At 41.9% G+C, this 22796-nt stretch overlaps 1 protein-coding gene across 1 annotated transcript in view; it reads right to left on the bottom strand.

Annotated features, from left to right (window-relative positions):
* LOC137785651 (heparan sulfate glucosamine 3-O-sulfotransferase 5) overlaps window positions 1-22796 on the bottom strand; it is a 62137-nt gene that overhangs the window by 21283 nt on the left and 18058 nt on the right. Inside the window, exon 2 of the mRNA XM_068577081.1 lies at window positions 7907-7982. The gene's annotated coding sequence lies outside the window, so the exon portion shown is untranslated. The remainder of the gene's footprint in view (window positions 1-7906; window positions 7983-22796) is intronic.

The following is a 22796-nucleotide window of genomic DNA, read 5'->3' as shown; positions in this document are numbered from 1 at the left end:
AATAATTTAAGTATATTTTCCAAATAGGCCAAAATTGAACAAATTCCCTGCGGATGTTCCTGAGACATCGCATTCACAACAATGGATCTAAACAGACAACTAAAGGGTATCAAGCTACATCAAAGCTATATTCCTCTGCGGGTGCTTTGAGAATTACAGTTTATTTTGGTCTAATTGCAAGGTAAGCGCCGCGACAGCAGCACAATCTTTTTGTGAAGTCGCCTCTACATGTTCACAAGTTTATTTTAGACTTCAGTACAAGGACAGTGTCATGTTTCATATCTCACCGGTCTGCTGCTGAGAGTTTCCCTCACGGACAGAATTACCATTTTAAATGCACTAAACAATTCAGAACACTTCGACTTTGACATTTATTTGTGAGTGCTGTTAAATTACGTCAGTGAAACTTGCAGAAGTTTCCAATCAAAAGAAAACAACACAATCACAAGCACTTCATCAGGGTTTCTGTGATGACATTGTAAAGTATAAAGCTTGCATAGTTTGTATAATGAAACTATCAGGCTTCTGAGATCTTTAAGGATTAGTCCTCCCAGAAACAACGAGTTTGACGACGAAGTCGCGTCTCGCCAACATCTGCCCACATCTGACTTGATGTCGACGTTAAGTGCTGCCAAGTGACATAAAGCACAAATGGAAATGTGATTAAAGCGGCCAGTCAGAGACGCTGCAGCATCTCTAGAAATGTGGGTTTTATCACATTTAAAAAACCAGCTTAAGCAGATAAGCGGATTTGCAAAAAAAAAAAAGAAAAAGAAAGTTCGATGGCAAATCAAGTTTTTTTTTAAGAATGTATCAGGCCGTCTGAAAGCACTTCCACTGGATTGTGTTACTCCTTTCAGAAAAATAACTTTTAAAGATGTAATTACCTCATAGACAAAACATTTGTGCGGTGCATATTTTGTGCAAACACTCGTGCTTCGGGAGTTGTGCTTCCGGAGCAGGATGCCAGTGACATTAGTAGTCCACTATGAAAGATTACAGGGAGGCAGCCCCACGAACCCTGCAGCATGATCCTGGAAATAGACAGTGCCCATGTCACGCGGTGCAAGACGGGCTGTGCAAAGATATTTTCTCCCTGGCTCATGTGTACAAAGTGAGCCTTTTCTAAATTTAAACCATGTCATCATCACCGGGCAGGCTGAAATTAGCGCGGCCAGACAAAAAAAACAACGATGCTGCTAAAAAAATGTGCCCGGCAGGTGTTTTTTTTTTTTCCCCCCCCCAGTAATGCAGCGGTCACCCTTCACGTGGCCTACAAGCGGCTTGGAGGTTGGTGTTATTTCACTTCCTCCTTCCAAGGCATCTTAAAGGGTGACAATGCCGTAACATAAAATCACTGAACCCAAGGGCTCGTGTGAAGGGCAGTGGTTTATGTATCTGTTTTGTTCCCCCGCGGAGGCCGTTTGTCAAGTATACAGGGAAGGTGACTGCAGTGACGCCGGTGTGTCGTTTGGCCGGGATGACCCCCCCCCCACCCCGCCCCGTGCTCCTCTTATGACTTACGCATCGCTCCTGTCTTTTAATATCAACTTCAATTATGGCCCAAAAGCAGCAGCTTGTCCGAGTTGGCCGTCAGCGATATGCGGCAATAAAAAGCCACAAAGCCTCAGGCAACGAGTCTGGATATTGCTTTTGTGGGGCTTTCATCGCCATAATTCTGCCATTTATTTCACAACTTCACAGAAGGTGAGTAATCTCCCCGATAGTATAAATAAACGATTTGAGAGAAAGCAAGAAAAATATCAAATTAGTCTGTATGCCAAACATTAAAATTGTCAGAAATACATGTAGCCTTTTATGTCTTTTTTTTTTTTAGCTATTTCTAATGATGTGTTTTTGGAGAGGAAGGATTTCTGAATGAGTTTTCATTTTGTGTCATTTTGTGGATGGCACATGAAACTGGTAGTGTGTCTTCATTGTTTCGCCGGATGTCGTGGATAATCCTGATCTGAGGACAAGAATAACTACTGTATATAGAAATAGCCAATCTTCTTGCTGTATGGTCTCATTTACTTCTAGAGGTCATATAGCGACAATTGTATTAAACTGAGACTCTTTGTAGTAACTTTAAAATCATTGTTTTGGATCACAGTGCTCTCATTAACTTATTTTCCACATAAGATGAAGTGAAAGCACTTTGAAAGCATTCCCCGTCGCAACAATGGAGAATTTGTTACGTTTGGTACTTACACCATCTTACCAGCCTCTTTTTCCTATAAAACTCAACTATGGCTGACTGCATTCAAAGCCTCTGATTATATCACACGCTGACCGCAAGAAATCACAACTTTGTGGAGAAAAAGAAAAAAAATGAGACTGACAGCTATAACAACAATAATGACCTATCGTATCACGCCATCGAGCAACACTGTGCTGCTCTGTAGAAGAACACCGAGGTAATCGTTGAAGGACATCTTTCAAATGCCAGAATGCAAAAACAAACTCCCACTTTGCACTACTATCACCTGTAGATTGGTGAGCGCCACGTAGGATGTGTCCTACGTGGCCTTGTAGGATGTCCATGTAGAATTTGTCAATGTAAATACAGTTCAAAAACACCAACATTTGCCTTCCATCAAACATTTACATTGGGCCAAAATAGTCAACCCCAGGCCTCTCTATGCATTATAAGTAACAAGGCCAGAAAACATTATTACCCTTCGGACTGAAAGCACCTTGCGGCTGGCAGAAAGTAGGAGGAAGAAAAAAATAATTGAATTCACCGAAATTTGGACAAACTCTGCAAAACCACTCTCCTGCTCTCCAACCTTCAACCAGCCGGCCGTTACGAGTGGCGAAATATGTTTAATTACTGGAGTCCTGTGTTGGGCCGCTCTCATTGCATCGCGCTGGGACTGCTATTGATTTCTGGTCGTCTCCCGCCTCATTAGACCGTGGCGGAGCTCTGCCCCGTGGGCTGAAAGGGAAAAGCGTTGATCCATAAATAAGTCGACTACACAATATCTACTATTGTGTTGGGGGGGGGTGAGACGTCTTGATGCCCAGAGGTGTGGAAAAGCAAGTGCTCGGCGTTCACAACTAACCGAGCCACGACACGCCGGCCATCTTTGATGTGCAACATTTGCATTTAAATTAAAGATGACTGTGTCATTATGGTTATGACAGCGGCCTGTGGCAGAGGCTTGAGTGAGGACGAGCAGGAGTCAAAAGAAGGATCGAAATGGTGATTCCTATGAACATGAACGCTCACCGTTATTGGTCTTTTCTGACTTGTCAAATGTGCGACTATGCGCGCACAATCTTTGATGTGCATGACCGTAAACCTTGATCAAGATGGCGTTCACGAATAAACTCTGCAATAACTTTACTCAAGGTGGGTTGGAAAACGAGGACAAGCTTTTGCACTTTCATGGCTACAGCTTTTACAGTGAAACATTTAGAATCTTTCTACTTGGAAAAAGTTTATGAAAACTGTTGACATGCTGTCAAATTTATTGCCAGCAAATTGAGACGAATATTGGTATAAATCTAAATGGACTAGAAAAGAAACATCTTTATTCTTAAATCTCGAGAGAACATCTTGATTTATTAGGGGAAGATACATTTACCATTCATCTGTAAAATAACAAGAAACTGATACACACTGTAGGTAACACTAGAGTATGTATTGATTTGGCACAATTGCAATATTATGGCCGTCTTAAAGAACCTTTATGTCTCTAGAAATGTACTTTGTCCTTCTCTGCTCGGCTTCGGTCGCTGTGCAGAGCTGAAGACTGAACTCAATCCCTGCGATCGTAATATGAAATGAGGGAAACTGACGGCTTTAGGCCTCCATTGCCAGCACTTTATGATGGATGACAGGGGAGTGAGGGGGCTGAAAATCGTGAATTCCAGCCCCGTCAGAGGAAGCATTTGTGATGTCGGGCATATTTCTATGGTGTTTGTTTTGACTTGTGTTCTTATTTGGTTTTAGGTTCACGGAAAATAATGAATCCCTTCAATGCTAACAGCTTCCCGTAGAGCTAGGCAGCGCGGGGACTGGTGCTGTGAGTCCATATCTGTGATTTGAGCTCTGCTAACGTTACTCTGTGCATTAGTCACATTCTGTTGTGATTCCAATTACTGAGTGCTGGAGGTGCAGGGCTGTGAAGTGGATCAATGAAAGACAGACAATTAACGTGAGCGAGATCAGTCGTGTTTCCAGGATTTGAGGACATCCAGGGCTTAGCCTAGACCTTTGTTGCAGGATTTATTTTTTGAGTATTTTTTCTTTTCTTTTTTGTTGTGTGCACTCTAGCACCTTATTCATAATTCAAAATACCTGTCTTTATTGTTGAACATTTCTCAAGAAAATGTTTGCTTTCCAGATTAACCCACGAGTGAAAAGTTGAAAAGTTGAAAAGTTTCAGCGTCGGATAACTTCCCACTTCTTCCTTCTCTTTTGGAAGATTCAAAGAAGATCGGGGTCAGCCCAATGACTGCCTTACAGTTTGTCTTTCCTGACACAGAAAATGAAAGAAAATGTAATTTCAGTTCCACTTCAAGCAGGTAAAACATTAAAGTGTACCCATAAAAACTATTTTGAACGATGTAATTTATCTTAACTGCACTTTCCATTTATATATCAGCTGCATAGGCGTTTATTCGCCCGCACAGAAATGCAATTGTATCAGCGAAATGGGGCCTGTTTAAATCCACCATTTCCCAAATGTTTATTTGTGACCTACACTACAATAAATCCATGTGTGATTTATGAATAACATTTTTTCCAGAACTAATGCCCACAACATCACAAATATCATCAATAATGAGTAGTCGGGCTGAGAGAGGACTAATGTAGAATCAGCAACAACAAAAAAAAGGCTCGACCACTCGAAACAACCTCCCTATATTACAGGGTCAACAAAGTTTTAATAGGAGAGTTAGGCATCGCTCTCCATTGGATTTATGCTTTTTGGTGTGTATTTGTGTTGTTTACACATGCCAGCGGTGTTAATTTGGTGATATTTCAGAGCGGAATTGTCACTTCATTTCAGAATAAGCCTATAAAGCAGCGAAGGTGCTGACACGTGGGAAGAGATATGAGAGGTAGGATTAATCATGTGCCACAGGACGTGTATAAGGAGGGACGCAGCTAAGCTGGAGGGAAGGAAGGGGGTGGCCCATTGATGGATGTGCACAATGTGGATTTACTGCTCTGCCTAACTATGCTCCATTCCACCTGCACCCAGCTGAGGCTGGTACTAAACTAACAGCACGTGCAGGCGAGACAGCAGCAGGTCTCATCATCAGCCGTGTAAGCAGGGCGGATGAACGGGGCAAAGTCAGAAACCAAGGTCGGGTAGAGATGTGTCCGTCATCCACTGTGATCCAGCCGGAGCTACTGTTTACATATGTCGTGATACCACAGTACTTGCTCTAAAATAGTAAACACAAGGGGAAACTGAATTGCGTGGGTCTATTGTTTGACGATGTCAACTCAATTAGTGAGAAACGTTTCTATCAGGAAAGTTTGCGGTAGCACAAAGAAAATTGAAGAAAAAAAAACACTGTGATCTAATTACGTGTATATGTCAACATGTTCAAATAAAAAAATAACCTTCTAGAGGGATGAAGGTTTCCAATCAATAATAACAATGTGGGCTTGCTCACAAATTTAATAGCTGAAATGTGGGAATACTGCAAAATTGCTTCAACGTCTGTCCAAAATGTCCTTGCTTTATCATTATATCCTATTCTAATGAGTTTCTCCTGGAGTCTTTGTGGACGTTTGGGCCAAATTTGAGGAAATTCCCTCAAAGTGTTCGTGAGATGGCATTCATGAGAATGGGTTATGGCTACTAGAGGGGCATAAATGATATGTTTATTACCAAGATTTCAAGGGTGTTAACTTTCAGTTTGACCTCTAAATAAAGTTCTGTGGATAATCTGACGATTATATTTATTGCCCCTGTTATCTGACAGTTCCCAGACTTCAACACTTACTTTGCGAACCATATTCTTATCATATCATGTAGATATTATGAGTAAACTTTTGAAAATTATATTTTGTATAAAAAAAAAAAAAGTTGTTTTGACAAAGTGCGAGTCATTGCAATCCCGAAACATTATTAAGCAACAGGCCACCCAAAAATATGATGCAGTTTGCTACAGCAGAATGCGAGATTAGCCGTGGACAGACACGGAGATGCACACTAACACGTGCAGACATGCAACTGTGACGGCCCTCTAGGTTAGGCAGGGCCTTGGGTGTGTTGGTGTGTCTATGTGTGCGGTAGTGTGTAGGTGTGTGCGCATGCCCTGCCATGTTACCTAGATAAAGAGTATTTTTACCTCGACTACAATCGCGTGGCTCCCGTCTGCGTCGCGACCCATGAGCCGGGCCGTAACACAACCGATAGCATAATCCTCCAAGTAGAGATAATAAACAGGAATTATTCTTTTTGACCAGATTATGACAGTAATGGATAGAGTTCAAAGGGCCGAGGGGACAGACAGGATATCACCAAATGCATATAGTTGTTAGGGTCACGCCACAAAACACCACAGCCACCCTGCAGTCATTCGGTCAACCTGCTGTGCAACTGCAAAAACAGCTTTAAGAATTCAGGCAGACTGCAGAGTGCTTAAGATGAAGAGAAAGAGAAAACATTTGAAGCTATACTGTCTTTGCTTACTTGGATCAGTCGCACAAATCCTGCACTAAAATAGGAGCGTGTATTTATATCCTGTCAGAATAATCTTTTCCCGTATTCATCAGGCACTCCACCAATTTTACACAGGAAGTTGATTTTACTCATCATTAAGAGTGCTACTCAGTCTGTATACACTTGTATAATGTGGTATGTTGTACCACAAATGTAATACAAGTTGTGAAACATACAACCCAAATATATTCAGGTCATAAAAATATATTGAGCTTAAACAGCACTTTAATCTGAAAGGCTGAGGTGTTTGAATTCATCGTGACTCATGTTGAGCTCAATGTAAATGAGTTAACGTGCCCATTAAAAATGTGTTAACGCAGCAATCTTTTAACGGCAACAATTATTTGACCATGTGCTAACTGCATTACATTTTTTTTTTTGCACATCTATCACTGCCGCACACAGGTGCTGCACAGGTGCAGCGTAGTTCAGCCCTGGGCATCTTACGGCCCGTGGGCTCTCCCGCTTCCGCAGCCTCACCGACCGGCAGTGTTGCCAACAGACTGACGTGAAAGTGAGTATTGTTCTGTAGTTTCTGTGCTTAGCGAGCAGCGGGTGCTGCCGCGAGCTGCTCCGCCGTCCAAAGCGTTCACAGGCGGTCAGTGTCACAGGACCCTCGCGCTGCAGTCTCCGCGTCCTGATTGAAAATAAATCGCGCATGCGCAAAGCCGCTGCCGATCCTGATGTTAGTTATAAATCCAGAGGAGATTCTCTCTCACGGTTATCCTTCACATCTCCACATCATTCAACCAGACTTCAGTGCACTTCATTCAAGCCAACACAGACTGGACTTTTCTCACTGAGTAAGAAACACTGAACTGGAAAACATGAAAAGCACGTATTGCTTTTGTATAAAGTTAATCAATTGCTGGTCTTTAACATACATCTTTAAGGTAAGAAACAGACTGAACATGGACCAAAGAAGGAGTGGTTTGTCCCTAACAGGGACCCTTGCTACTGAACACACTGTTTATGTTGTTCCCTGTTAAAAGACAAGTGTATTATTTTCATACACCCCGACTGTCACGAAACTTATTGTCTAATCGATGGTTCAGTACATTGTTCAGATTATGCCGACTTCCAGTGGTCTTTACTTTTCAGGGTATTGTTTACCTCTCTGCATTGCACCTCTCATGTCAGTGAAAGGAGAGTTTGTGTAGCTGCTCAGCCGAAGTGAGGGATGCGGCATGTTGTGAATAAGAGTCGATACATACCCTCTGTTCCTCATGACTGCCAGAGGTGATGATTTGCACCTGGATACTTCTTCAGGCACGCATGCAGATCCAATGTCTGAAACACAGAGAGGGATATTCAGACTAAACCAATTAAAAAACAACAACGTTGGTGAAGAGTCGCAGAAACCTCAATGAGAGATGTTCTGACTCCACCCATTTGGATTTACTAGCGGTCACTCTGTGGAAATGTCGGAACAAACCATCAAACTGATTTTCAGCTCCCGGCCTGGTATTCTGGTGACGAATGGGATGCAGCGCCTGGCATCCAGTTTGGGAGACCATTAAAATATACCCAAAGATGAGAATAAAACACAACTCATCAGTGTTAAGTTGTTCCCCTCCCCAGTTAATTTAAAACCAAAACCAGCCCATTGAGTGTGTTGAGAGAGAAAGACCTGAATGAGTCAAAATTGCGCAATGCGCTACCACTGCAAAGGTTGGGAGGTGAGCTCCCACTGGGGTCCATTATGCCAAAAATGGGCTCTCTAATGGTAGAAAACTGCAAACACTGTGCCCTTTGGAGGCCGAACTAGCTAGGCACCAGTGTTGGCAAATATCAGCGTTTGTGTCCAGGGCTTTTAAAAGGACACTGTAAAACTCATGTTTAATTCATGTTACGTCAAAAAGACACCTAATTAAGAAACCCTTACATTTGTGCCCTTTTTAACTGGCAAAACTACAGTGAATGAATCTGCAGGCCACTTCTTTTTGACTTTTTGATGTTCTGTTTCAAATCCCGCTGAAAATTATCCCATGCAGGGTAATATACGGCCAGAAATACCCAATTATTAGAATGGAGCACATAGCAATCGATAAGGACTGTGCTTCAGTTTGTTTCCTCTCACCTCAAAAGGGGCCCAGGAGTCATTTTTGGAGGAGGCACTTGCCTTGCGACTGCGACTGCAGGAGGTCAGGGGCCGCGGGGTCAAATCCCACCGGCCGAGGTGCCCGGGAGCATTTTAATCACGTAAAAGGAGAGACTGCGTTGGGAGGGGAATTCAGTTAATCACACCCGATAGGCCGGGACACGAGGCCGTGAACCCGCGCGCCGTATCACAGCCGCGGTGTGGAGATTACCGCTCCTGTAGGACAACAGACTCCGCCAATCACACCACGTTTACACGCTGCGGTGGCGGGGAACGGGTTTGCCAAGCCTTGCAGAACAAATATTAATTTGCTTTATGCAAATACGCACAAGAGTAAATTAATTTTAATTATTTAAATGAGACAGCTCCGTGCGCAACAGATTGTTCTGCTGGTGAATTGGAGGCGTCTTACACCTCTCTAATTATTAACAGCAACTTTTGTGCTTGCAGTTGATGAAACAGAGCAGGAGTGAGGAGGAAGATCCCTGTGGCTGGCACAGGATACCAGTCAAATAAAGATAACGCTTTTTTGTTTGTTTGTTTGTTTCTTTCTTTCTCCTCTCTATCTCTCACCATCTTAAACTCTGCTTGGTGCACAGGCAAGGTTCTAGTTTCGGCCATCTTTCTGTTGGTCATGTCTTTGCAGAGATCTGAAAACTCAGTTTTGAGGATAAAAAGGATGTTAACTGTATAACATTTATGGGATGAGCAAAGAAAATGTGCTTTTTAAACTGGTTGTCCTATATCATTTAATAATCTTAAAATCTTACATTTTCACATTCAAATGTGTGTTTTCCTTTAATGTCCTCGAGCCAAACAAACTGTGATATTTTGTTCCCTTAGTTGGTGTAATTGCAATAATCAGCGAATAGGATATTCGTTTTTGAATTCAGCACATTTTGTATAAGAAATTAAAACTAAAAACTAAAAAAACATCTTTATAGGGTTTCCTATAAAGATGATGACAATGAATAAAAACGGTTACTAGTTCTACGAGAGGAATCTCAGAACTCTCACACCTCTGGTCAAAATATTTGCGAAGAAAAAAAATAACTGTCAGGGCGGCATATGCTAATGCTAAATATGCTAAAACATGGGCGACAATGATAAATAGCGTAGTTTGTTTTTTTTAGGTTGGATGAGTAATTACTTGGTCAGTACATTGTTATAAGACACAAATAAGGCCCAAGTTGTATTAAAGTGAAAGCGTCCTCTGCATGCTGCACGTCAATGTCTGCACTTTTATTCTGAGTGGCCAGTCGTGTTCCTGTGGCTCTTTCTCTCATGGCTGAACTTGGTGTCACTGACACTAAAGCCACATGGATGAAAGAAAGAGTTGGCGGGAGGGAGAGAATAGCGTTATCACTGCATTATGGAAGAAGCAGAGAGGCGACTCTTCCTTTTCCCCAAGATGCTTGTAAAACAACATGCCTGCTTTTATAATATAATGCAATTTGACTATGAGTAGCATTAGCAAGAGTAATTGAACAAACATGTTTTCCAGCCGCCCAAGGGCATTACATTTAGAGGAGTTTTTTAATAGAAGCTATTGTTTGATGTGTTTATAAAGGGGAAAAAATGCTCCCCCTAGGAATAATATAAAACATTTATTATGTGTAATAGGACAAACTATCCTGAGAATGCAGTGTCCACAACTACAGATTGCTTCACATTAAATAAGTGGAACCTTCTAGATTAATGATCATTCTCTGAAGTTTCAGCTGGTTAAATAGAACATGTGTGTCAAACCTTTCACAAAGAAGTCTTTGCCTACTTTGAGCTCTCTGCCCTCTTCCCCTCTTGTATGTTTTATTGTTTTTACCATCAGTTTGTAAATCTGGAACCAATGCACATCCTGTACTGATTATTGGCTCATGGTACATGCGACTTCATGGCATCAGGATACCATATTGACGCTGTCAATGTGCAAACGAAAGTGCAATTTAGTTTGTTTACGAGATGAATTTACAGGTTTCTGAAACCATAAATCCAAGCATGGATCTCCTAAATATTTTTAAATGAATTTAAATGCTCTTATCTTTATACATGTTGGGGCAATCTCAACAGAGTAGTTTGTCTGAAGCACACAAACCCATTTACCAGACCAAAACCACTCACGTGGAAGAGGTCACTCGTCAGTGAAGAGAACTTCAGAAAGACATTCACATCCGATACCGAAGGTGTGATTTCTTCATACTGTGTTAAGGATTGCATGATTTTAATGCTAACAGACATCTCTAAGAGAGAGAAAATAATATATATAATAGAGGCAGACCAAGATGTACTGTATATTTAATTACATAACACAACTTATCTGTGTACTCCAAGTGAAATTAATTGCTGCCGAGATGAAAATAACAGGATTATAAGTAGGCAAAATCTGTTCCCAAAGTACTTGAAAGTTTTCTTCATAAAGTCATTCACTTCTGGAGTCAAACTCTCAAGAACTCCCTAAACAATCCTGTGTGTTAATGCGTCCACCGTGTCCCCTGCTGCTCTCCTAGTTGTGTTTGTTAATTAGTTTGGATGTCTTTTGTGGGGCTGGAGCAGTCAAATAATTAACAATGATGAATAGCTTTCGTGTCCACTAGCGCTTATCCCACCTCCACAGCTGTGGAGATCTCGCTCCTCCGCAACCTGTTTTTATCAGGCCACGGGAGCCAAAGCAAAACTGCTAATGCATTAATTTATAACATGACCTGGCATCGGGCCGAGACATCCGCTTGGAGAGAGGAAAAGGGGGCAGGGGGCGGTCAGTCGCGTGAAAAAACTGCAATGTCACCACAAGTCCACTTTTAGCCCTCTTGCATCGGGTTACTGTGTAAACGCTGATACAGCTCCAGGAAACAGATGTCCTTGTATGCCTGATTGTAATTATTAATGGGTGAGACGTTGCTGGTTTCATCAAAGCCACGAGTTGTGCGGCGCCACACACAGGCTTCATCTCTCGGTGCCGGTCAGAATCATCGATCGAAACTTATTCAGCATGGTTGGTCTTAATGTGAGAGCGGGACAGGAAAAGATGGAAAGGAAAGAAGAGATGGATGGATGACATGATGATGAAGGTCATGTTTGAACCAAACGTGTCAGTAGAACTGAAACATCAGAGTCTACAAATAAAAGCTGGACAATAATGTGAATCGCTTCAATTCCTGACTCTTACTGATCTAAATTTGCTTTCATTGCAGGAAAAGGTCAGGATTTTATGAACTTAAACTCTAAAGGTTACTAAAGTACACTTAGAATCAACATCAAATCCAGCAACCTTGCTCAGACATTACCCACCTTGGAACTCTGCCTTCAAGTTTTGTCACGCCAAATAGCGCCAGGGGCCTATCTTCAAACTCAACCTTCATTTTGATCTCAACTACACACTTGTCAAACTTTGTGAATGCATCTCACATGGGTGCGATGCTATCCGGGTCACAAAATCTGTCCACAGACCGACAGACATATAAATACCTGGTAAAGTACTAAAAACCACCATTAAACACATCAGGAGTGAGTTACCATGAAAAATGACACTGATTCACTGGAAAACTGTTTTCATTGCAGAGGTAAATTCATTGTATTTTATAATGAATAAAGATCATATCATGAACCCAATACTGAAGGAGCATCTTATAATTCATTGCAAAAACATACTTAGTGAAATGTAATTAACATTTAGGGCCCTTTGAGATGTATGCTATTTGCTGTTGGCCGGCCTGCATTTACCTTCACTGAGACTACCAGTAGGGAAGTTATAGGCACAACAACAACGATGGAAAACAGCAAGAAATCTCAGAAAGCTTAATCTGAAGCAGACAAACCATCAGGGATCTTAAAGTACATTTCTCAGAAACCAGCTGTGGGATCTTTGCAGATTCCTTTACACTCCGCCTCAGGCTCGATGCCCTTTTTACGGTAGACAGCTCATCAAGTTGAACGTCAAGTGTCAAAAAGGTAACTTGACAAAGTAGAAAAGCTGCATCCTGTATCTTGAAAGGGAAAGATAAGCACCTCAAACTCCTCCAAAAATTACTGAAACATATGCACATTTTTTAGTTCAGCTCAAACACAGAAACAGCCTCAATGTAACTTGGATCATTTCATATCTGAGCTACAGGACCACAGGTGAGTTCTACATATAAAGTTAAACATATTTGAATATCCATTGTCTTTAAAACAGTGTTAAAACAAAATCTCATTACAACTTGACTGCTTCCTTTGTTCCATTGTTAGAAATCTAACACTGAGACCAAAAACGATTGAGGACGTTTTTGCAGATGCGAGCTGAAAAGAGTTCAAAAGCAGTTAAACTTTTGAACTGCCACATGGTGGACACAATGTCTTTTCCACCCTTTCATGTCACTTCCAACTCCAACCAAAGCAAGATGGCGACAGCGCAAAAACCAAGATGGCGATTGCCAAATGCCGAACTTGAGGATTCAAACCTTAGTCTGCAAATCAATAATTGAAGTCACGGCGACTACGTCCACTTCTTATTTACAGTCTATGGACAATACGACACAAGCTGGAGAATGATTTGAATATTCTGTAACTATTTCATCAATGAACTGCCGTCCTGGCGTCCACACACAAAGTAATGATGCATCCGGTCAGTCAGTCTTCATGTGCCTGTGAAACATGTATACATAAATTGCACTAACTGTTAAAAAAACTAGCAGCTTTCTAAAGTATTAATTCCCTCTTCACATAATTGGATAGGACACCAAGGTGGCTGGTAATATTTTTTTATGGGACTACCCTGTCAGGAGTGCAGATTGTCTTTTGAGGCGGAGTGATGGTTGAGTGCAGTGAATCTTGGAAATGGGAGTCCTTAGAACATTATTTGCTATAAATTACAGTGAGGATCTCTGCTCAAGGTCAGCTGTAAAAGTGACAGCCTTCAAGCGAAGCGAAGTCCGGTCCAGCTCAACGTTCAGCTGAGGCTTCATCGAGAAAGAACCCTCCAACTTTATCAGTCCCGTTGGCCAGTCTGAAATGAGTCTTCCCATGTGAAGGCCTTTTAAATATGGTTATTCTCCATGCAGACTCATGACCGAGGACAGCCAATCACTTGGCAGCTCCCGTAAAGAGTTAAAAGGTTGAACTGTGAGATTGATTTGCGATGGTGAAAGGTTTCACTACGTTTACGGATCCCCCGTGAGCTCAACGTCCATCTATCTAGTTAAGACTATCTACTACTAGTATTTCAATTTGGATGTTGATTGGCAAATATTTTTGAGGAACATTTGCAGACACTGGTGGAATGAGGAAAAATATCAGCAGCCGCTGCATCGACAAAGACGAACCGTCAACATTATTCTAATTAAGTAGATACAATCAAAATGCCGTTGGTAAAAAAGCTGCAAGTTCAATCAGCAAGTGGTTTCACAAATGCCCCGTAACCGAGGCGAACGGTTACAATCTTTTTTTACGAGCTATTACTATCGGGTATATGTGCCAACTCGAATCATCCAATCTAATTTATAGAGCAGAAATTATGAGCAGTTGTTAAGCACAAAGCTGATGTTGCTCTTGCACGACTTTCATGTGCTGCTGAATAACGCCGGCGCTGTATCATATGATAGTGCAGCATCTTATTTATGTATTCAGACAACATTCACATCAAAGAGCATTATGGTTGATCGTTCAGCATGTGTTATGCTGCTTTACTGAGCCCAGTCAATGACACACACAAATGTTAAATCATACTACTTCATCAAGGTTAACGGAGATGTTGCACAACCAACGTGCAAGGACGAATGACAAGTCTGGCATCACATAACAACAGTGTTTGTATTTGGTCCAGAGATCTCCCTTAAAAGTGCTCAGTAAAAAAAGAAAAGAGCCTACTGTAAAAAAAAAAACTAAGTGGCTCAAAAACTAGCAAAACACGCCTCAATTGCAAGTTAGGTTGCAATAGGGACCCCAGATCTGTTTTGGCCGAATGCTCCAAAATACAGTTTATTGAAGACAATAATCAAACAGTGGTAGCCTGTGGGCCAAAATATCTGGTCCTCTGACAAAAGTATTCAAATCACAGGGTATTCAGGGTATTCAAGTCAGTTTTTTTCGTCTCTTCTTTCATCTGTGCAAACATACAGAAGACTTGAAATTGTGTTTCTCTTCTGTCTGACATAAAGTGAAAAGAAATGTGATAAAGTAATAAAGTGCAAAAAAAACTGTTAAAGTAAAAATAGAACAACATATAAACAATATAAATTAAACATAAAGTAAACATACATTTTCTAAAATTAGGAAACTATAAGTGTCTTATCTATAAGTATGTGTGTTATTGCTTGAGTATTGGATTAGAGTTAAAGTTGGCATTACAACTTTAACATGACCGTTTATTTAAATGTTTAGACCTCACAATCACAAAGAGGGGGAAGTCAAACACATCCATTAATGCATATCTCCAGTCCCATAATGCAACGTGGGCAGTCGTTTTCTGCTGTTAGGCTTCATGACGCTCATATATATATTCATAAAATTAACCGTTTGTACCTCAATGCCACTGCGCTCGGAATAACTAGCAACGTTAAAATCCAGCTGTACGCAAACTGAATTCAGTAAAAGTGAAATAGTCTTTTAAACAGCAGTGAGTGAGCAATCTGCTCATTGAAAGAACAGTTGACCATCGTGTTTGGTGTGCAGCCGGCGGTGTAAAAGCGAGCGTGCCGTGTGTGTAGTTTTACTGACATCACATCGCAGAGTGTGACCTCTTGATGTGCAGGAGCTTGCCAACATTACCGACTGCCTCGCGCAGCTTTAATGAAAAATGTAATCCCTCGCTATCTCAGGCGGGCACCGCCACATTTGCCCAGACAGTTCGTCAGACTTGGGTGACATGCGTATTCCTCCGCGCGGCGGAGGCGGTGACATGTGATAGTGACAGGCTTTATTCTGCTTTGCCCCTCCCTCCCCCCCAAGTGATAATTTTCACAGGCCGGTGCAGTCGATCACACCGCGCCGACCTGTCACCAGCCGTCGGGCTGCTCCGCCTTTGTGGAGAATAAACGCCATCCACGCGCTCCTGTTCTGACTGGCAACAGCTCGTCTCGTGACAGTGCGGCGTGCGTGTGTGCCAGAGATAGGGCCGCTCTGAGATGCCACATAATCATCCACCGCACCCTTCCATATTGCTGTGTCAGGCTCCCACACTGATTCATGCTAATGATCCACAGCTGATGCAATTTGTAAGGCGCATGGATGCGACCAGTCGAAACCGGGTTATGCAAATGTGTTTTTCTCTTCTCTCTTTGTTTGCGGAGTGTCTGTTCTCAAGTGTCTTGTATGCTGATAGGGTTTGAAGCTTGCAAGGGGAAGGAAGCATTGTTCGCGAGAGCGTGTGCGACGATAAGCTTAATCAGGATGTGGTGGATGAACAAATGAACGCGGACGTGGGTTGTTAGAAATCAATAGCTCATCCAGCATGCACCAGATAAGACCGTCAGCCTGATTATACTGAGGATGTGTGTTAATTACAGGCTTGTTCTTTTAGAAGGGTCCGTTCACCCAAATTAAAAGAGAACATCTTTTCTTGCTTATCGTGGGAGAAGTACTGGATTGGGTATCGGCGAGTACCTCGAGAGTTTGCACCGCTCCAATATCACGTTATCGTATCATTCATCAGCTCCTTTTCGCCGACACAAGAACAGAACAGGCCTGATCCATACTGCACGTATTCAACTGAGACAGAAGTGAGATGGCTCACTCGAAAAAACGATCCCTGCGTCCAAAATCAATGATGGTAGTCGCTAACGAGTGAGCCATCTCGCTTCTTTCTCATCTCTGTAAGAGTTTCACATGTGCAATCTGGCCACACTGGAAAATCTGTTTTTAACGTGCTGGTATCAAATCGGTACTGGGATCGGTATTTGGATCAAACTCGGTACTCACGTTACGGTATCGAAATCGGCATCGGGTTCGAAAAAATTACATTGGAATATATCTGATTTTAAAGCTGCAGTAATACATATTTTATGAAGAACAATGGATACAGTTGCTATGTGTGATTCTTATAGTGATAAACTCTTTAGCACTCGTCTTTGCAGTCCCCTTCATCATCTACAGAGGCTTTTAGCATCTTTAAGCTCATTGTTTAGGTTCAACGCCTCCTCGCTCTCATCCACCTGATTTCCAGATGTTGTTTTCAGAGCTCTCATAAAGCCTACATGAAGATAACTTCTCAGCACCAATCAGATGACAGACAGACTCCGAGTGGAAAATTTAGCTGGTGGAGTGACCAATAGTTTTCTCATGAGTTGGTGGAGACCAAAACGTTGTTTTGTGGGGCGAAACCAGCTCCAAAGTCATGCTGATGCTCTGTGTCTGATGATGTGATTGTGTTGACAGCTTGTTGCAATAAAGTCAAGGTTTGTGTTCGCAAATATGCTCAACAGGTGTAAAAAAAGATATAGTTTTATCTTTGACACTGGTTGATCTAACAGTAGTGATGCTGACGTTGCAAGAGTTGGGCTGCAAAAGGGCAACTTTGAACAATTTAGGATTATTCGGCTCAAATCCCAAAATTTAGAGAACAGCTCGGCAACCAAACTTTTGTTTTTACACAATGTAGTCCTCTCCACAGTAACAATCAACTCTTTGCCCACATTCTCTAAAAGAGACACAAATTGCTGAGGCACTTCAGAGGAGACTGCATGATGGTGTGAGATGACTAGCATCCCCGACTCCCCTACCCTTCCTGCTAGGACAGATGTGAAAGCTTTCAAAGCAACTGCAAGTGTTCATTAGAGATAAGGGAGTTTGTCTGCCTACGTAATTGCCCGGCTCCTGTGGCAGACTGCATGTGTCAGTCAACTCTTACTAGCAAGACAGCGGCCTGCCAGGCTTCAGCAGCCGCTCTTGTTCCCTGACATTTAGACCCATTTAAGCTCATTAGAACTAAGAAGCCAGCAGGGCCTTTTGTGTTTGCCTGTTTTGCTCACAGAGGAGACAAATGAGTGTTTCTTTTAGCTCGTGTTTCTATTAGCTTGTGTTTTTAACCGTGGTTCATAAAGTGGCAGCTGACAGTGAGAGCTAACGGAAAAAATGTGAGCGGTAACCAGAAATTCTTCAGCCCATCAGCGTCGCCTGGTTCACACTGGACGCGGGAGGCTGCAAAAGTTCCTTCAGCACCTATGTACACCATGGATAGATAGATAGATAGATAGATAGATAGCTTTATTGTCCCCCGGTGGGGAAACTCATTTGTCACCATAGACAACAACAGACTCATACAGACAACAACAGACAAGGTTCACAGCGCACAACAGACAAAAAAACAAACACATTCCCAGAACAAACAGCAGAACATGCCATATGAAACAAGACAACAAGACACATAACCAACATACAAATATGCTAAATTTAAATCTAAAAACCACAACTAAAATCAAACTGCTGCCTGGACGAATTGTTTTGAGTCCCAACCAACACTGACTCACGACATCCAAACACTTGGAAACACACTTGTAATATGCAAAATTTGAGTTTTCGTTTGATACTGTAGTTCAGCGCTAACCTCTGGGTCTGAAAAGGGAACTGTGGAAACTTGCACTCCTTCTAATGGCCATCAGGGGGCGACTCCTCTGGTTGCTAAAATAAGTCATATTGTATAGAGGTCTGAGTAAAGTAGACGATAAAGCAGGGTATGCTTTAGGGCGTGGCTACCTTGTGGCAGTACACTAGCACAGCGATTGTATAGAAGTCTATGAGAAAATGACTTGACCCTTGATTTATTCCCTCAGTGAACATTGTAAAAATGAGTTTATGGTGTCAATCTCTAGTTTCAATGTTCATTTAGTAAATTGTGGTCTATTTAGAGTAAAGCAGACGATAAAGCAGAGTGTGCTTTAGGGTGTAGAGTGCATCTCTACGTCACTCCCCAGTATTCCAAATATGGCAACTTCCGTTCATTGGTTGCAAAAATGCCTCAAGGCTTAAAAAGATTTCTTTAGCTCCGTGATTGATAATATTTTATGTTTAGAATCACTAGTAATAACGACTGCAACCAAAATTAAATATACTGTAAAATAGTTTACTAAAATTCTGCTCAACTAATATATATATATATATATATATATATATATATATATATATATATATATATATATATATATATGTTTCAGTTAAAAGTAATAAGTTCATAATTAATCAGCAATGAAATCATCCACTGAACCAATTGTCCTGCCAGAGAGCTGGCACACAACACGGCCAAATGGGCTGGAATGGAGACAGGAAGCGCGTTGAGGAAGAATACTGATGGTGTAAAACCTGAAAAGTTGGAAGGAACAAAACACCCCACTGACTCAAAACTGGAAGAAGAAGTGTTGGAGGTTTTGTGAATTAACACCAGATCGCAGTCTGATAATAGAACATTTATTATCTGCTATGGCAGGGAGCCTCAGCACAGCTGCTGCCGTCTTTGTTTCTAGCAAAGCAAAGATGAAGAGTGAGGTAGTCTACGAAGAGTTGGAGGGAGCGATGGGACAACCAAACACAGAACTTCTACTCGGAGGGGGCTTCATTAGGTCACAATTTCTAATTTTATGCTTGAATTACTAAATTAATTTAGATTTAGACAAAATACACAGCAAACCTGGAGCCGTGTAATATTCCAGCATGTAGGTGCTCTAAATGGACGGCATAGTGCTTCAACATTGTTTTTTGGTTGATTTAAGGAAACCATTTTTTAATGATTTTGGTTTTATTCTTGAGAAAAAACAAAAATGTAAAACGGAATATCTTCCCGACAAACAAATAACTGAATATTTGAACCTTGTATAATTGTATAATCACGTAAAAACTAAGAAGCACATGAGGTAACCGCGGTTTTGCAGTGTTGGTAAAAAGGGAAGAGTGATTCAGTTGGCTCATGACACAAAGCTCCATGAAAACAAACCCTACACTCTGTCTCCTCTACAGTGGGCCCAACAGCTGCTTTTTGGGAGCAGTATAGCAGGATAACCTCGCTTGTGCATGGCCAGGTTTCCAGGTCAGAATGTAAAAAATGTCGAGACAGTAAAATGCCTGGAATGAACCGAAACAGTAGTTTGGAAACTAGTCAGCAGTACTGTAATGGTCCACTTTAGATTCAGCAGTTCCTGTGAGCTGATGAGTATCCATACCAAAGTTTTATCTGGGCACACGGGAAGAATCTATGGGAGGCGAGACATTATTCTCGTTCGCGGCCAACAAGACAGCTGTGTTCTTATGTACAGAAATCTTGCTGAGTGCAACTTTATTCCTGTTAGGCTAGCATTTTTATTTATTTTTTGCCAGTTTAGTGAAAACTTAAGAGGGAGTTCAGAGAGTATTTTAGAATCTTCTGTCTGGTTTCATTTTTAAATTGCCTGTTTAAATGACATACTGTACGCCGTTGCAAAGTTTCGCAGCGCATAATTTCAAAGAGAATATTTCTGCTGTTTTGAGACGGGCTGGATCCATCCTCCAGCTCGGCGTCTCCAGGGAGAGCCAATTAGCTCGCTTCTCTGGTCTTTGATCATCCGAGCTGAGATGGTGCAACGTCATGCCACACTCAGGTGCTGATGAGATTATCTCCTTTGTCGGCGGGTAAAAGCACACATTGAGAACAGATTCATCTGTCGTCTTACGGCCAGGAGGAATCCAGCAGCACCAAACAACAAACGCGTGCTTTTGAGCTTTGAAGTGGGTTAAAGGTCGTGCATACAGTTGTTATTACAATGTGACTTTTGTCATCCCATCAGGGATGCATTAACTGTCAAGTCTGTACGCTCTGATATCAAATGTTGCTCGCGTTTGGAGAGCAAAAGGAAAAATCAAGGCGAGTTTCTGCTGATGAAAACACAAGTTTTCCTGATTCTGTAGTTTCAAAATTTATAGGAACTTTTTGGGAAGAAGTTACAGGAAATAAAAATGTGCTGATCAAATTACCAGAGTTTTGTCAGCGGCTATTCTTCAATCAAACAAGTCCACTAACACTGCAGAGAGGAAGAATAAGCAGCAAAAAATAATGGGGGACTTTTATTGTGAAGAACTTAACTACATCAAAACCAACCTATTTTTAGGCTTCTGCTCGAAGAATGACAAACCCAAACTAAAAATAGTGTATCACTGCAACTACTACGAATAATTTAATATAATACATATATTATACATGTGATATTTTGTTCAGATGTGTAAATACCAGTCTATATGTTACTGGTTTAGAGTAAATGCAAAAATGAAAAGGTTTCAGGTCCGCCGAGAAGAAAAGCACTTTCAGGATGATTATTTCTTTGGAATGATGCAGCAGTGTAAGGTCTACACTTCTCCCAAATCATAGCACAATATGTGAAGCTTCTCTCTGCAAAGGTTGACTTTGATGAAGTGAAGCAGAACAAAGTTAGAGAGGGTTTCATTTCAGAAGATTCAGGTGAGGTCTCACTGGGGCCCATTTGGGCTATTTGAATGCTATTTGAATTTTCTCAACTATCAAACCATATATTTCACGTTTATACTACTTAAACTGTTCAATACATCCAAATACAGCAGTTTTGAACTTTTATTTTTTTTTTTTAATCATAAAACAACCCATGAATTACAGTTTTATCTATCAATAGTTTAGTTTCCCCCTAAGGGTTGAATGCTTTTTAAAAGGTTTTAAGGAATTTAAAGGAAATGAAACGTGTTCATCCACCGTTTTACAGCCACTCTTTTTACCACGCAAAATCGGATTACTGTCCCGTCAGGCAGGTCGCATTGAAGAGTCAAGTATGTGCACACATGCTCACAAAAGTCACATTGAAAAAGACAAGTCCAACAGCAGAGAGGTGAGAAAAGTCGAGAAAAGACGGAGCGACTTTGCTGAGCTGCCGTAAAACAACAACGTTGTTTCAGATGATTTGGCCCTGGCACCGTGCCCCCCCCCTCCCTTCCAGAGGACTTGGAGGCCAAGGCGAGCGCGGCTGTGTCCTCCCCGCACAAGCCACATCCATAAAGATGACAGCAGCCCTGCAGGAGACGGGACGCAGGAGTAGAGACATTGCCCCAGAATAACCAAGCTGTTCGGGGTTTGACGGCAGCGCCGGCTGATAAGAAGCGGCAGGGGAATCTGCAGCCCTGTTTGGCAGGCACCCCGGCACCGTTTGGCATAACTGCACTCGCTGGTGAGGCGGCGATAACTTTAGATTGCTGAAGTCACGCGGCATGAAGCTCTGTAAAAGGACATCAACGAGAAACGATGAATAGTGATGAGTGAGCGGGCCAAAGCCGATGCCCCGGCCTGCCCCTGACGGATGCTAACAAACCTCTGAAGTCTTCTCTAAGATGCACACATTGGGCAGCAGCTCCACTCTTTAAAAGTCCGATCCGCCTTCCCGCCGGCCCCGTACGCGGCGTGTCACATCCTGTGAGCAAAATGGAGTAAATACAAGAACGTAAACCACGTAGGGTTTCGGCTTAAAAGAGTTTTTTTTTTACCGGCGGGAGATGAAGAGGAGGACGAATAACCCCCCCCTCTCCTCTTCCACGGTCCCCGATGAGGTGTTATGACAGCAGGTTTAATAAAGCATGAAGAAGTCGTTAATAAGTAATGCCGCGCCGTGTTGACAAATAATGCGGAGGAGAGCGCCAGAAGAGTAAATCACGTCGACGTGAGGCAGCCAAAACATCAAGCCCACTGAACGTCGAACCGGGGTGTTATTCCAGTGAGGGAAGCTCAGCTCTGGGTGCTACAGTCATGCATCACTAGCAGAGGGAGGAAAACTCACAGGGGGGGGGACAGAGAGAGAGAGAGACAGATCTACTGGGAAAACTATGATTATGAAAGTATACAACACTCTGATGCCATATTAAACGTCTTTTTTATTAAGGAATAGTACCACATTCGACATGTGAACATGTGTTCACTTCCTTTGTTTTTTGGGATGATTAATACCGATTCGTCCGTGTGTAAAATACAGCGCTTGAATCAGCCCAGTTTTGCAGAGTTTAGTTTATTGTAAGCTGGCGCCCACCACCAGGAAAGTCTTTAAAGAAGTTTTTTTTTT

Source organism: Clinocottus analis, unplaced genomic scaffold, assembly GCF_023055335.1.
Source record: "Clinocottus analis isolate CAN_PGR_092001 unplaced genomic scaffold, fCliAna1.0.p SCAF_15, whole genome shotgun sequence".
Taxonomy (NCBI): Eukaryota; Metazoa; Chordata; class Actinopteri; order Perciformes; family Cottidae; genus Clinocottus; species Clinocottus analis.
The sequence above is the reverse complement of the archived record's forward strand: the minus strand, read 5'-3'. Positions and strand labels throughout refer to the sequence as shown.